This window comes from Copadichromis virginalis, unplaced genomic scaffold (genome assembly GCF_057382275.1).
Source record: "Copadichromis virginalis isolate Kocher_CV1m ecotype Utaka unplaced genomic scaffold, C_Virginalis_male_GT1.1 unmapped_scaffold_1, whole genome shotgun sequence".
Classification (NCBI taxonomy): Eukaryota; Metazoa; Chordata; class Actinopteri; order Cichliformes; family Cichlidae; genus Copadichromis; species Copadichromis virginalis.
In genome coordinates this window covers 2,116,691-2,132,839 of record NW_028188589.1, presented here as the reverse complement: position 1 = coordinate 2,132,839, position 16,149 = coordinate 2,116,691, and the positions used below count along the sequence as shown (strand labels likewise).

Here is a 16,149-nt window from a genome sequence, read left to right as displayed (position 1 = left end):
CTGCCAACAGAGAGAGAAAAAAAATCACATTCTAACAGACAGCTGGTGCTTAGAATACAGTTGAATAACTATTAAAAAACAGATGATATTTAGATGATAGTTCAGTCTAACACATGTGCCAGTGAACCATTAAACGTCTGTGAAACTATGCAGTTATGAAACGTAACTTTAACCTCAGCCAAACCGATTTGCTCAGTTGTAAATAAAACAGCGAAGTAAACGTGACCCGACAGACAGAACCTGAGTGAATGAAGTCCAGCGTTTAACCACTGAGAGCTAAAACTCAGCTGAGGTTTCAAAGCTGTGTGCCGGTGATTGGACATCAGCCGCTGATGAAGCTGTTCGCCTATAAAGTGCTCTGTAAGGAAACGAGCTCCAGCAGCTCTGCGCTCGGGGAAAACACTATATTTACTTATCTTGTGCAGAAAAATGCGCTGACATTGCGTTATATCGAGCACCGGCTGCCCAGTTAAACTGTGACTATCACCAGGTAACTAGGCGTGTTTCTTGAATTAGCAGCAGGTGTTAAACAGCTGACAGATGAGGAGGAGGATGCATGCAGGTAAACTGAGGGTCTGTTGAGCTGATCGCTGGTTTCGTGAGAAAAATGTCAGCTCGTTCTTTATGTTACAGAAGCACAGAGACACAAGACCAGGCGGAAAGAGACGATCGTTCGGTGAAAATGAGAATCTGCGAATGCAACATGTGGAACACGGAGAGTGGAATATGTAAACAAACCGGTTAATGTACCCCCTCGGTGCACTCTGCATGCTAACTGTTAGCAGAGCTAGTGAAATCTCTGAAAACATCTGAGCACTTTTGCAAACATGTTCTATGTTGACAACCTGACCAGACATACGTCGCGACATTCGCGGCTAAAACACTGTTAAAAGTGTAGCTGGTGACAGAAAAACGGGGTATTTTAAAACTACACCACCACCATTGCTGCCTGTGATTTGATCTGCATTCTGGGATAACTGGCTGCCCCAAGTCTACACAAGCAATCGATTATCTAGGATCGACCTGTTTTGACTTACTTTGCACGGCAACCAATCAAATGTTAGAGAAGCTGCATGGGCAGCGTTAACCCCGCCCCCTGAGTTTGATGGGTGAGGCTGACAGATAAAATTATTTCATGATGAGAGCCAGGCGTCAGGACTGCCAAAATGAAATAAATAAATATATCATTAAATAATTAATTAAATGTGTCAATAATTAATTAATTAAATGGGTCAATAATTAATTAAATGTGTCAATAATTAATTAAATGTGTCAATAATTAATTAAAATGTGAAATACATAAATAATTAATTACATGTGTCATAACTATTTAATTAATTAATTCCAATTTTAATTAATTATTGACACATTTAATTAATTATTTAATGATATATTTAATTAATGCATTATGGCAGTCCTGGCACTCCATAGAGACGCTGACAGATCGGTTTTCTTTCTTTCTATCGGGTTTGATTTTCTTTACTGGAAGAGATCAAATTATTGGTGGGGACACGTCACTTCCGTCCGTGACAATCTACGCCCTTGGTAAAAAACTTTGAAGTCCGAACTTTCAATGTGGGCTGAAACAGACTCAGCGTTGCTGCAGCTTGTTGCTGTGTCAGCTCACATCAGTCATGTGATCTGGAGGTGCAGCGTGTCCGTGGACCACAGAGGGTTAATAACACTCACCTTCCTTCATTTCCACAGTGTAACATCCACCCACCTGTGTAACATCCGAAATTCCCATGGTGTTGTTCAAAATGTGCTCTGGCACGATCATAAGCATCGCTTGCTACTGTAAACAAGAAAAAAGCCGTCCTGCTATGGGCTGAACCATTTGTTAATGTGGAGGGGGGGGGACACTATGGAATATATCCAGTTCTAGCATTTATATTCACTGCTGACTGTAACTACGCTCAAACTGTTAAACTTATTTTAATAAACAACACTGTCATATGCAAAACTGGGGTGGCACTTGGGGTGGCAAGGGATCATTTTAGGGTGGCACTTGCCACCCCATGCCACCCTTCTAGATCCGCCCCTGCTGATGAAGCCAACAGGTTCGCTTCATTTGCAAAAAGCAGATATGAGTTTCTGAGGCCACAGTCTTCTGTGGCAGAAGGGGAATCAGGGGAAGCCCTGGAGGAGTCCACCACCCACCAGAAACAGGTCTGAGCTCTCACTGCAGTTGTAAAGGGGCTACACAGCCCACATGAGGCTGAGGGATGCAGCCTTCTGTCAGACTGTCACTAACACAGAGAAACACCCGTGTACACTCATGGGCACATACACCAATCAACCTAACCCCACTAACTGCTCGTCTTTGGACTGTGGGAGCCAGAGAACCCAGAGAGGACCCAGACATGGGGAGAGCATGCAAACAGCTTAGATGTTGGATTTGAACCCAGAACCTTCTTGCTGTCAGGAAACAGTGCCAACCACTTTTCCACTGTGCTGCCTGTTTGACTCTGATACACCCATTTTTGAGCTCTTAAAAACAGCCCTCCACACAACAGAGACAAACCATAAAGGACTTTGTGGCTTGTAGCAACCGAAGAAAGTTTAAGGTGCAAAATAAAGAGGTTGAAAGGAAAGTAATAAAGATGTAATTATAACAGTAATGTTGGCTGTGTATCACGTGTGGCATGTCATTGTGGGGCTGGCCTCTGCTGGGATTGAGAATATGTGATGGCGGGGGCAGGGTTGGTTACTGGGGTTTATCCTGATCTCCTGTTTAGTGGAACTGTGCTCCTTTGAATCCACAGCACTAACCTGGCACACACACATAAAATGCATCATTGCTACAGAGCACAGCAGGACTCATTATGAGTGGTGGGGCAGGCTGGATGGTGTTGAGGAGTCGTATCGCAGTGACATTGGCTCCCCTGCTTCACTCTCTCCTGCCCCACTAATGCAACTCACTAATCCCTCTGTCCCCTTTAGGTGGGGCTCACGCTGACAAGATAAAATAAGCTGCAGGACTGGTGGGTGGGGGCTGTGCTGTCAGCCCCCCTGGGTCTGCTCCTCTGTGATCCTCAGTGGGCCAGTATGCCTCTCCTGGTAGCTCCATGGGGGATGGTGTGGTGGGTTGGTGGGTGCCATGGCGACTATGTGCGGACTTCACATTTTTGTCTGCTGTGACAGCTCCTTGATCTGGGCGGGGCCAGTGGGGTGTGGGTAGGTCCTTTGTGGGGCTTTGGACGTTGCCTGAATATTGTCAGGCAGCTGGGTGCTGTGCCTCGACCCTTTCTTCCTTTGCATTTGTGGTTTGGTGCCATAAATGCACAACATAGAAGAGCCACCTCGACGGGACAACACTCAGCGGTTCATCTGTCTCTCTTCCACAGCATGTCTTTATCCTGTCTTCCTTCTCTCACCCCAACCAATCACAGCAGATGGCCCCGCCCCTCCCTGAGCCTGGTTCTGCTGGAGGTTTCTTCCTGTTAAAAGGGAGTTTTTCCTTCCCACTGTCGCCAAAGTGCTGCTCACAGGGGGTCATATGATTGTTGGGTTTTTCTCTGTATGTATTATTGTACGAGCTACCTTACAGTATAAAGCACCTTGAGACGACTGCTGTTGTGATTTGGTGCTGTGTAAATAAAACTGAATTGAATTAAGAAACAACTCTTAGATTCCTCACATGATTCTCCTGTATTCCTACGGGACGCCAAGGTAATATAACATGGAAGTGTGTCACAGTGCCTGGTGGCCACATGTTACCCATAAACTGTCAACCTGACCGTACTGTAGCTACGTCCAAAGACTAGTTAAAGATTAAAGCTTTTTGGGGGGTTAAATCTGACATAAATAAAGAAAGAATAACATTAAAGTCGATTCTTTTGATCACTGTAGTTCTACTTTGAGGATATGATGTGTAAAAACCCTCAGTCGTGGCTGGTGGATCTCACATTCCTGGTCTTTGTAATTCCAGTTCAATGAAGCCTCATTTTCACCTTTTTCCAGGTAAATTTTCCCAACTGTTCTAATGTCCATGCTGTGGCATTGTCCCATCATTTGTATTTCCTGTTAATGGATTTTTAAAATGGTCTGGGAAATTACTATATATGAGTAACTTCCTGTTGTATTGCAGCTTAAGGCCATTGTCACTGAAATAAAGCCCAAGTTGTAATAGTTTCCTTTCAGAACGAGGAAAACGAAGAAACCCAAACACTGCTCAGTGGATGAGTCCGTCCTGGAATAAATACCAGGACAAAACTAAAAAGAAGAGCTTGTTTCCTCGAAGCAACAACAGAAAGCTCTTTGTCTCTACAGATGTTTCTGGGAAACACGTTAACAATATTTAAACATTTGTTCTTAATAAACGTTTTTACTTAATGATGCTTTATGATATTTCTATCTGACCTAATGCAGCAGCGTATCCACATGAACTCTGCAGTGTTTCTACCCAGAGGCCACCGTGGTCCTTCTTTACTAATGCTGAGGGTTTTCTCCCAGCCGTGATAGCCTTTGACAGGTAAACTGAGTCATTCCAGCCCAGTGCAAAAATAACCTCCCTGTCTGCTCTTAACTTCACGCATCGATGCTAAAACGTTGCATAACTGAACCTGCAGACTGTGATCCTGTAGCTGTCGAGGAGAGGGCTTGATGCCGTCCATCTTCTGCTCAATTAACAACGCCTGCAACCTTTTGAGCCTTGGTCCTGCTACAGTCACAAATATAACATCATCACTCTTTATTTGATCCACTACACTGCTGTCATTTCTGTTATGGCCCCACAAGGTCACTGAATCAACCCCACAGCATCACGTACAAGTTTTCAAAGCGGTGTTCTAATCTGCTTCGAGCTTTCATCATTTTAGCCAGCCCCTCCGATCTTCTCCAGGTGAACACTACAAAGAAAGAGTTCAGTCTGAATAAAACATCTTGTGCATGTCACACGATACAGCATCCACAGCAGTATACACTGCAAACAGCAGAAGCTCTTCCTTCTTAGCCTTCGGTCCAGCAGTGATGACCTCCTCCTGCTTTTGGTTCACATCACCTTTCTCCTGAAAATCTGAGCTGGGCTTGACAAACCCTCAGCTCAGCATGATATAAAGGTAGCTCTTCTAGTGTATTTGCCATCTCCTGAGCTGTCATTGTTACCATCTCACATTCTTCTCCAATCCATGGTTAGGGAGCTGCTCATAGGGGGTCATATGATTGTTGGGTTCTTCTCTGTACCTATGAAGCGCCTTGAGGCGACTTTTGTTGTGATTTGGCGCTATATAAATAAAATGGAATTGAATTTTCAGGGTCAAAGTTCAGAGGAAAGTTTGTTCAGCAAATGAATGACAATAAATCATACATGTTTGCTGATTCACAGGTGAACAGCCTGGAGGAACAGGGCTGTGTCATTCCTGTGATGCGATTCAGCTTTATTTCAGCCACTCAACAAAACAACATTATATTATATTTAATATATATTAAATATGTGCCAACTGATTCAGTACGTTTCATGTAGAAATATCTGTGGCAACTTTTTGTTGCAGCAATGATCTCAAAACACGGGGGGGGGGGGGGGGGGGGCTAAGATGAATGTCTGCTGTGAGGACAGGGGGTGTGCGTGTGCTCAAGTCACGTGACACGTCATTTACGCAACATTTGGTCGATTTCAAAGTTACAGTGAGATAAAATCATGTTATGGATTGCACTCAGTATATTGTGCCGACATGGTGAGATTGTGTCTGTCGAGCCGAGGAGAGCGTCGCAGTGCCAAAAGCTGTAAAATGAACTATCAGGCTGGAGTGTGCTGCCACAGCACAGAGCAGTCACAGAGTCCTGCAGGCAGAAGAGGAGTGATCGTGTTAGCCACCTTACAAAACAAAAAGACATGAAGTGAAAAGCAGAGCGCAGAGTGAGGCAGAAGAAGACAGACTGGGCCAAGTCCTGCATGTGCGAGAGCGAGCGAGACCCGGGACAACGTCATCCGCCTCGCCTGGACTAGTCCGCCGGCCGGAGGAGGGACAGTGGCTGCACTGTGCAGCCGAAGACTCACTTTGATCGCGCAGGAAACGAGCGACGCAACCGGTCCACCGTCCGTGCAAACTGCGCCAGGCAGCGTATTGCACGCTGGAGGACACCGAGGAAAGTCACAGTAGGAGCGGCGCTTAGTGAGAGGTGATGTCGGGGGGACATGGCTTCTTCTCCGGTCACCCCAGCATCGCTTGAAGGAGAAACACCTTCACCCACCGGGAACGAGGAGCCCGCGACCACCCGACAGGTACGACACGCCTCCGAGACCCTCTGCGCGCCCGGTAACGTTGTAACGTTTTACCGAAGTTCATTCGCAAACACACCAGTTTAAGATGGACCCGAGAATCAGCACACGGGAGCACTGGTGTCTGACTCAGCAGAAACGGCGCGACGTGCGTGTAATGCTTCGTATTTGATAACGATGGAATAATTCTTTAAAATAAGCACACAGATAAACACTGGTGGGTGGAAAAGCTCGTGTTTTGGTGAAATGAGTCCCGCCTAGTCCGGTCTACACCTCATTCAGCAAACATCTGAGTCACCCTGAGACGCCAGTGCGCGTCCTTGTGATGCAAAAAAGCCGTAAGTGACACGCTGTTTACACGCAGGAGCAGTTTAACACATGCAGGTTGTGCCAGTAGGCGTTTCCTTCAATGTGACACCAAACGTGTAAATCAGTGCTGGGAGCGGATGTTGGACCTGATCAGTCTTAATCTGACAAACTGTAGTTCCTGCTCTGTTTCTAATTCAGCCCCATGACAGACAACCAGCATGTTCTCCTGTCACGTGTTATTGACACGCACATATTTAGTCCGTGTGTGGGATGTTAAAGGTGAGTTTGTTCAGGGCACGATCAGACTGAGGCCATTTCAACAGGTGCAAGGAAGTGTTAGTGTGGTTACTACGGCAGCACTGATGCCCTGATGAGTACACATGGCTGGAATGAAAAGTCAATGCTATGTATAGCATGAACTACTTGTTGTCTAAGGCGGTGCAGAGTGTGAGCAGGAAATATCTGAGGTTGGATATTTCAGTACATACAGAGCTGTGCAGAGACATTAGGATCTTAAACTATTGTCTGTATCTGGCAAAGCGAGAATCTGAGCCTTGTGTACAAACTGTCTGGTGTTTGTTCTGGCAGGAATATGAAACTACTGTGCACAGCATGCTTATTAAGATGGCCCAGGACCAGGTCATCTTGCAGGATGGTAGTGTTACATCGAGAAGGTTCCTCTTTAATTGTTGGATTTCTGTGTGAGTTTTCTCCCTGTGCCTCTGTGGCCTCTCCCCACAGTATCTGTGTTTGTGTTTAAAGTGTTTAAAGTACAGCACTAGATGATCGTATGGGTGAATGTGACTTGTTGTAAAGCACTTTGAGTTGTTGTCTATATAAAGTCTAAATGGAAATCCACTTATGTGCAGAGGACCAGAAGATCCAGCGCATCGAAATAAAAAGTTCTTTGCTTAAACAATGAATTGTGCGATAAAATATTAATTTACAAATTCATTTTTAAGTTATTTTATTTATTCAATACAAAAGTAATTTATTATCTAGTAATTTAATTGAAAATAAAATAAATATTTATAAATCAGTATTTGAAAATAAATTATTATTCCATTAATAAATACTTCAAATCAGAAAAAAAAGAAATAAAATCTCAATAAAAACCTCACATCAAAAATCCTTTTCCTGTGTCGTCTCATGTCCAACATCTGTGTAGGCAGAGTGTAAACACAGAGGCTGATTGGCCTTTGGTATAGGTGCAAAGCTAAGACTGTCTAACCAATGACAGAGCTCCTTACCTCGCACCGGCTAATTTGCATTGCTCCGGGATTTCGGAAATTTATTCATTTATTCATTATGATGTGCTTCAGCAGAAACACACACACACACACACATATATATGTGTATATGTAAGCATTTAAACACTGCAGAGAGTAGAATTAACAGTATTGTAGAAATTCATTGCACCGAAACAATAACGTGGCGCACAGTGTGACGCATGCACCAGTTTATTGTATTTCCAGACTTGCTTTCGGCACAATTTACAGTGCACGCTACTGTTTTTTGTCAGACTTGAAATAGCCGAAATACCTTCACACTACGGAGCTTCTATGGCTCTTCCGTTCGACAATCTCTCCGGCATTGGAACCATCATCTGTTTTCTCTTCGGTCACGCTCGGTTGATTTTTCTAGCCGGCACACTCATTTCCTCCATTACCCGCTGGCTGCTTCCCAAACAAACACACGTGCGGCTTGGCACTTGTGCTGTACGTAACAAGTCACGCGACGTGACACTGCGGCTGTGATTGGTTCGGCTCTGCGCTACTTAATTTGGATTGGCTGACCTTTTTTTTTTTTTTTTCCTTTTTTTTAAGAGGACAAGAGCGGCGAGGTCTATCGCGATAATTTAATTTCTCTATCGAGTAAAAGTTATATCGCGATACATATCGTTATCGTTCTATCGCCCAGCTCTACCCTGAAGGTAAGCGCGTCATGGACTAAAGTAAAACAGTATGTTGGATGTGCCACGTAATGCTCAATTACATGGGTGGGAACTAGTGCGTTAGCGCAGTTAGCTCGTTAACGTGTTGGCCGTCCAGCTCCACGCACGGGGCGATCCGCGGTAGCTTGTTAACGGAGATTTGCCGTGTTGTGGCGTTAACGTCATTTCAACGAGATTAACGCTGACAGCACTAGTGGGAACACAACGAATATGATTGCACATTTACTCCGACATCATCCTGGTGCAAAGACAAGAGGAAGCAGACAAAACAACAAGCACCATGCTACAAACTTTACCCGAGTCATTTAGACAGCTGTTAGCACAGGATTCTCCTTATGGGGACCTGATATGTTTAATATGCTGCTGAGAATATAGCCCAGAAGAAGCGTATAGTATAGCTTTTATTTTGAAAGAGACATTTCTCTGTAATAAACTCTCTTTTCCAAAGATGAGCGATTCCTCCATCAGATAGATTTATTTATTTTTTATTACTTTGTTGTTTCAGCAACATTAAATTTAAAAACTGTACTTTTGAGTTAAAATATATATTTATAATTTTAATAACTGACAAATTAAAAAGGCATGAACATTTTTTTTGTATCGAAAAAATATCGAACCGTGACACCAAAGTATCGAACCGAACCGTGAATTTTGTTTGTCGTTGCACCCCTAATATATTTGTATATATGTGTGTGTGTATTTATACATCAATCCATTTTCTTGCTTATGGAGTTCAGGGCCTGGGACCTACTCCAGGGCCCTGTGCTTCGTACGTCGCTTACTACATCCAAGATCAAATGACACATCCAAGACCAAATCATCGCGCTAACCGTGAGCTCGCTAATCCGGTTCCCCGAACACACCTGTTGTTGACGATTAGTACAGCTGGACGCAGTAATGTGACATCACTGGGTGTCGTAAAAGGGGCTACGCATCGATAGTAGAAACATTGATCAGCAACCCGCTGATTGGCCGGCGAAAATGTCGAAGGGGCGTGCACGGTATTTTCCGGCAGCAGAGCAAGAACTCTTGAGTGCGGGATTTCAGGAGTTTCAGAGTTTAATTAAAACGCAAGAGAACACTGCAAAGGCTGCAAAAGCAAGGAGAGAGGGGCTGGCAGAAAGTTGCTGACAAATCAAACTCGTAGGTAATTTAATAATAATAATAATAATGGATTGGGTTTATATAGCGCTTTTCAAGGCACCCAAAGCGCTTTACGATACCACTATTCATTCACTCCCACATTCACACACTGGTAGAGGCAGCTACGGTTGTAGCCAGGCTGCCATATCGCGCCATCGGCCCCTCTGGCCAACACCAGTAGGCGGTAGGGTAGATCTATCATATGACACTATATTGTCCAATATCATATGGCATTATATTATATCATAATATGTTATATTATATCCCCTTTCACATTAGAGCCACAACAGGACCCACAAGAACATGGGAACAAGTAAAAGTGGAATACAGGAGTATTCTACAGAATGGTAATATTTATCTCTTAGATTGCTTTGCGTCTCTTGGCAAGGTAATACTGGCCTGTAATACTCTGTTAGTTTGTTCATAACAGCAACCAAGAAAAGGGCAGAGCAAAAAAAAGACAGGTGGTGGTCCTGCACCCCCTCGTCAACAAGTTGGTTAAGTAAATAATACCCTCACGGGAAAATCGATATCTCTCTATGAGCACACTGTCGCGCTGAGCTAAAGGATCCTGTCTGTCCCGCAATATACGCTGAATTCTGAGGACTCTCCTTATCAATCTTGCACCTTCCGCAATGGGTGGCTCGCGTATACGGACAGGACATGGCTGCGACAGGCTTCCCAAATCCACCTTCGCTTTTATAGCCGTGGTCTCTCATCTTGATTACACGAAGTAATTTACAATTACTACTCTGAAATATGAATTACATCTGCAATAATCACATACATGTAATAGAATGTTAATAGTACATTTCCCTTTTTTAGGAAATGACCTGTATGTATCTGTGTGACATCAATAAAAGGATCAAGTGCTGCATTATCTTTAGTTACATTGATGTTATTTATTTATGGTGAAACAGTGGAAAAATATCGCTGTTGCTTTCGTATAAATGACGCGGGCATACCTGCGTGGCCGCGATCTAATCCTGTTTACATAAAGTAAACCTGCTCCCCAGCAGGTTTACGCTTACGGCTCTGTTGCTATGACAGCAAGTCCCGGATGAGCTTCGGGGAACCGAATGATCCAGGATCACGCGAAATCGTCAACAATCTAATCCAGCTAACTTACTTAGCGAGGTACGAAGAACAGGCCCCATGTCAGCTTTAAGTGTTTATAAACATGAACATTATGAACTCATGACTCCCTTGGGAAGCCTATGGTTTTTCATAGGCAGGGGATATTTGTTTTATCACAGTTCATTACCAAACAGAGCAGGGTTCTAGTTGATTTGTGGCTTATAGGATATTATGTATAGGTGTGTAAAAGTGGAGTGAATATAATTACAAACAGCAATGCTAGTGGAGTGATGACAGACAGGGCGGTTGGGGGGTGGTGAACAGTTTGCCAACAGTTCTCCCCTGTAGAGAAGGACATCTGCCATTTCTTTTTCCTTTTAGTCAAACAATTCAGGTAGTGATGAAAGAAAATCAGACTGTGGCAGTGCTTGCAGCAGGTAACGGAGTGATAATGCAGAGTTTTTACTGCAGTGGACAGTCCCTAGTGTGACCATCGCTGGAACCAACCAGCTGATTTACACCATGGCAGCAGTCATCAGTGAAGTTCTTGGCTGCAACATGAACGATCTCAAGTAGCAATGCTACTAAACTTGCTGGAGAACTTTTAGTTCAGGCCACTTGATGAGTTTCACACAGTACTGCATATTATTTTATTAGGTTGGCACAAATGTAGGATTGTGTTTGTGATATCACGATGTATCTGTTTCCTTTTCATATTACACTAAAGAGATCATCGCCTACAAGCCTCCGTAAACGAACAGCATGTCTATAAAAGCCCATTCATCATCCAGCCCTCCTGCTCAAACACAACCATGTAGCGCTCATCCCTCCACCCGTCTCATTCAGCATCCACACACATGTTGCAGGGAACGGGAAATAGAGTAGAGCAGCAAAGCTTGATTTTCTTTAGGATTGGTTAAACTAAAAGACGTTGACAAGGAATTTTAAGGATTTTAGGAAGCATAAAACCGAAATCAGTTGTATTGGATACGAGTATAAATGAGTGCTTAGGCTCATGCAAGAAAAAACATCTTAGACAGGATATGACAAAACGTACTGTGATACAATTCTTCATTACTACAGCTCATTGAGTGCTTTTGTAAAAAGTCAAATCTGTGCTCCATTAAACCCTGTAGAAGTTGTTTCGAATGCTGACAGTGGACAAACAAAGTTGTCATTTAGCTTAAACATTAACAGTAGAAAAGGCCCGATAGGAATCTAACATCCTTGGAATCAAGCTGTGGGAGTGAGTTTTGAAACCTTTCTGTAGGACTGCTTTAAACTTGCCTTCTTGGTGATGTGTTGTCTGATGTCTTGTTTGATGTCTGATGTCAGTGTGAGTGTGTAGCAGTTTGTGTGGCCAGAGAAGGTCAGCAGCCTCCAGAGGACAAAGCGCTTGTGTTCTTCCACAATCGCCCGTTTGATCAGACAGATCATTTGGCATCTGTCAGGCTAAAAACAACAACACAACATAAAACCAAGCATACGCTCTGCAGTCCTGCAGCTAACTCCTGACAGTCTGTCTGCTGTAGGCTGAAGAAATCAGGGGCTCATTCATCTGCACCTGTCAGCGTCTTTATGCTAACAATAGATCAAACAGTATGTGTCCACAGGATGTGTAATGTTGAAGGTTACCGTACATCCTTATCTCCAGCACTGAGAATCAGTTATCACTGATCGCTGTCTCTGCTTTGTTTTGACATGTTTCATATTTATATATTTCATATTTATAAGGTAAATACCCTACAACATTACAGAGAAGAAGAAGTAACCCCAGGCTCGGTGAGGGGCAGCCATCTGCCGTCACCAGCTGGAGGTGATGAGTGGAAGACGGAGAAAACATTCTCCACAGATTTTCTATAGAAGACTCGATAGGCCACTCTTATTTTCATCCACTGCTTCGTTACCTCGACACGATGTTTTGGATCATCGTCATGCTTGAACATCCATCTTCATGGGACGAAGGTTCCTCGTCACAGTACGATACGCGGTCCTGTCTATTGGCCCCTCCATGCAGGGAGGTCCTCTTGTGCTCTTAGCAGAAAAGTGACCCATGTTTCCACCGCTTTACTGTGGGGGCGGTGTTCTTTGGTTTTTAGTGATTGTGAGGACGTTTTCACAGACAAACCGTCACAAAAAAAACCCATTAAGTGCCAAAATGACATAAACCTGTAGTTTTAAAATTTTTAAAAAACTTCTCAACAGAAAATCTGTTTAAACAAAAAGGTTTTGAAGTGCTTTTTAAAAGAATGGACAGAGTCAGCTGTAGACTGGTGCAGAGCCTTGGTGGTTTCTCTAATCCAGCACAGAGGCCAGTACATTAATCTAAATGCAATGACGGAAACGCATTGATAATTTCTTCCAGTTCAGCAGAGGAGACCATGTTTCACAATTTAGAAATGTTAGGAGTGAGATAAAGATTTTACACAGTTGAAACTCAGAGAAGACTCAAACATTACACCAAGATTTTGAATGCTGAACTTAGCATGTCAACAAAAACAGAATAGAATAGAATGCGTTTTATTGTCACGACACACATGCACAATAAGCTTCAGAGCATCTCCTATTCAGTGCAGACGTGGGAAAGAAAGGGGGGTGAGTTGCACAGTTCTGCAGCACTATCTACAAATATAGAAACAAAACATAGTGCTATATATTACAGTGTGGGTTACTGCACGTAAATTAAGTGTTGCACAGTGGTGATGATAGTTGTGTAGTCTGTGTATAGAGGTCCTACATTGGGGGGTGGAACTGTGTTTATCATGTGTGAGTTCAGGTTACGGGTGGAAAAAACTGTTGTGAGTCTGTGGGTCTCCTTGCTGATGCACCTGTAGCGCCTCCCTGAGGGAAGCAGGTTGAACAGGTTAGAACCGGACTGGAGCTGTCCTTGATAATGCCTGCTGCTCTGCTGAGGCAGCGGGAGGAATAAATGTCCATCAGGGAGGGGAGAGGGCAGCCGATGATCTTCTGTGCTGTCTTGACCACACTCTGAAGCCTCTATCCGCCTTAGTGCAGCTGCCGTACCATACCGTGATGTCAACAGCAGGTTGGAGTTCAGCTTGTACTTCCTGAAGACTCGCAGGAAGTGCAGCTGCTGTTGGGCCTTCTTGACGACCGCTGAGATGTTGTCTGTCCAGGAGGTGTCAGCAGAGATGAGGACACCAAGGAACCGGGAGGTGTGGACCCTCTCTCCACACACTCCCCGTTGATGTAGAGGGGGGCCAAGTCAGTGCCTCCTGACGTTGACAATGACCTCTTTGGTTTTCTTAGTGTTCGGTCCCAGGCTGTTTTCTGAACACCATGCTGCCAACTTCAGGACTCTGTATGCTGATTCTTTCATCCGGGCTGGACTTCTTATTCTTGACTGAAACTTGGCTTTGCCCTGGTGAGTTCTTTTCTTTCTCAGAACCAACCCGATTCACCTTTCTAAGCTCACCCCAGTCCACTGACAGAGGTGGAGGGCCAGCTTCAGTTTTTAAAAACAAATTCACTGTGGTGTGCCTCAAGGATCTGTGCTCGGCCCAGTTCTTTTTCCTTGTACATGCTGCCTTTGGGAGTAATACTTGAAAAATATAACATTTCCTTTCACTGCTACGCCGACGACATAAAAATTTATTTCCCTTTGACATCAGATGTCTCTACGTCTCTGGAACCCCTGTTTGACTGTCTAAATGAGGTACAAATGTGGTCACGTCTCTCACACTGAACGAGGATAAGACAAAAGTTATAGTTTTTGATAGTCACACCCCGCTGGAACAACTTACTGATGCCTTAGGGCCCCTTGGTAGCCATCTCTCACTCACTGTTAGAAACCTTGGTGTTTTCCTGGACAGCTCAAGAAATCGACCTCCTCTGTGGTAAAAAACAGTTTCTACCAGCTGCGTCAGATATCTAAAGCAAAGCCATACCTCCCTTTGAAGGACCTTAAAAAACTCGTTCATGGTCTTATCACTTCCAGATTAGACTACTGTAATTCTCTCTACTCGGGCCTCCCACCTTCCTCTATTCACCGGCTCCAGTTAGTTTGAAATGCAGCTGCGCGTCTCTTAACTGGAACTAGAAATTATGCCCACATCACACCAGTTTTAGCCAACCTACGTTGGCTCCCTGTTGATTATCGTACCAATATTCAAAATTCTTTTGCTTACCTTTAAAACTTTAAACAATTTAGCTCCCAGCTATTGTTAAGATTCAATATTGAGGAAGGGTACAAGAGGTGATCGAAGAATAACCACACCGATCCGGCCGGGTGAAGTCAAACGATGATTTTAATGAATACACGCGTGGGAAGACACTCTGTACGCAGACAGCCAGTAGTCCTCGACTTAATCAAAGCATGAACAGATATTTTATAGCATCAGGGTTTGTTTACTGACGCCCCTTCATACGTCACAGATACATTTTATACATAGATCAAATCAAAACCACAATGACCTTTTAACACAGTTTAAAAGAACATCGTCTTCCATCTTCATAACAGGTGCATCCTGTCACTGCCGGATGCTCGCAGCAGTTCTGCGACAAACTGCTCTTGTTGCAACCCCAGCAAAACATGATTAAACTTTCACCTATAAATGATTCTCTAACTGAGTGTGTGTGTGTGTGTGCGTCTGTGTGCTAACCACAATTGCACCCTGTTTCACCTCGCGACTAGCTCCTGACCCCTCACCAGACAGAGAGACAGAAACCACTCTCGTATATGTAATAATCGAACTGAAACTATGGATATGACTTTTACTAAATAAATGTTTTAATCAAGAACCTCTACTAAACATAATAACTGTGTGCATAAGCAGAGAGTTCTGCAAACTCTCTGCAAGCCTGTTTCCTGTCAGCCTGTGACTTTTAGCTTTTCTGAAAGACACACACTGTTCTACCCCTGAATGCAATATAAACTCCAGATTATATTATTAATGCAATGGTAATAATGACAATTATTTAACAATAGCAGTAAAATAATTTCCCTTCTCGACACTCCCTCTCTTGACCTCTGGAACACCAGAGGTCACAATACATTGTGTCCTCACTCAGACCCTCTCTGGTGGTCTCGAACCTCGAGATCTCCAGGATCCTCGCCCCTCCTGTGGTCGCCGAGATCAATCTTCTGCAAAGGAAACAAAACACCTTTTCCTGCACCTCCCTAACTTATCCTATCTGGGACTCTTTAATCAAAAGCCTGATCCTAATTATCTTCTTAACTTATTGACTTGTATTTATGTATACTCTTCAACGTTACTCATCCCTTTAAAACTCTTTAAGCCCTGCTTTCACGTCCGGTTGCTCGCTCTATTTTCCCTTATCTGATCATCAACATCCTGTGCACAAATTGTCGCTGCTGCAAGTTCCTCTACTCTAAAAGATCCAAAAGAAAACAACCATTCTAATCAATTAAGTTTAAGCATATAAGCAATTACTCCTGTATACATTTCATCATAGCTAAATGCTG

At 43.7% G+C, this 16,149-nt stretch overlaps 1 protein-coding gene across 1 annotated transcript in view; it reads left to right on the top strand.

Annotated features, from left to right (window-relative positions):
• Positions 1-5,547: 5,547 nt before the first annotated feature.
• The window catches only part of LOC146679512 (uncharacterized), a 44,248-nt gene continuing 33,646 nt past the window's right edge, over positions 5,548-16,149 (top strand). The window contains exon 1 of the transcript XR_014918553.1: positions 5,548-6,223. The gene's annotated coding sequence lies outside the window, so the exon portion shown is untranslated. The remainder of the gene's footprint in view (positions 6,224-16,149) is intronic.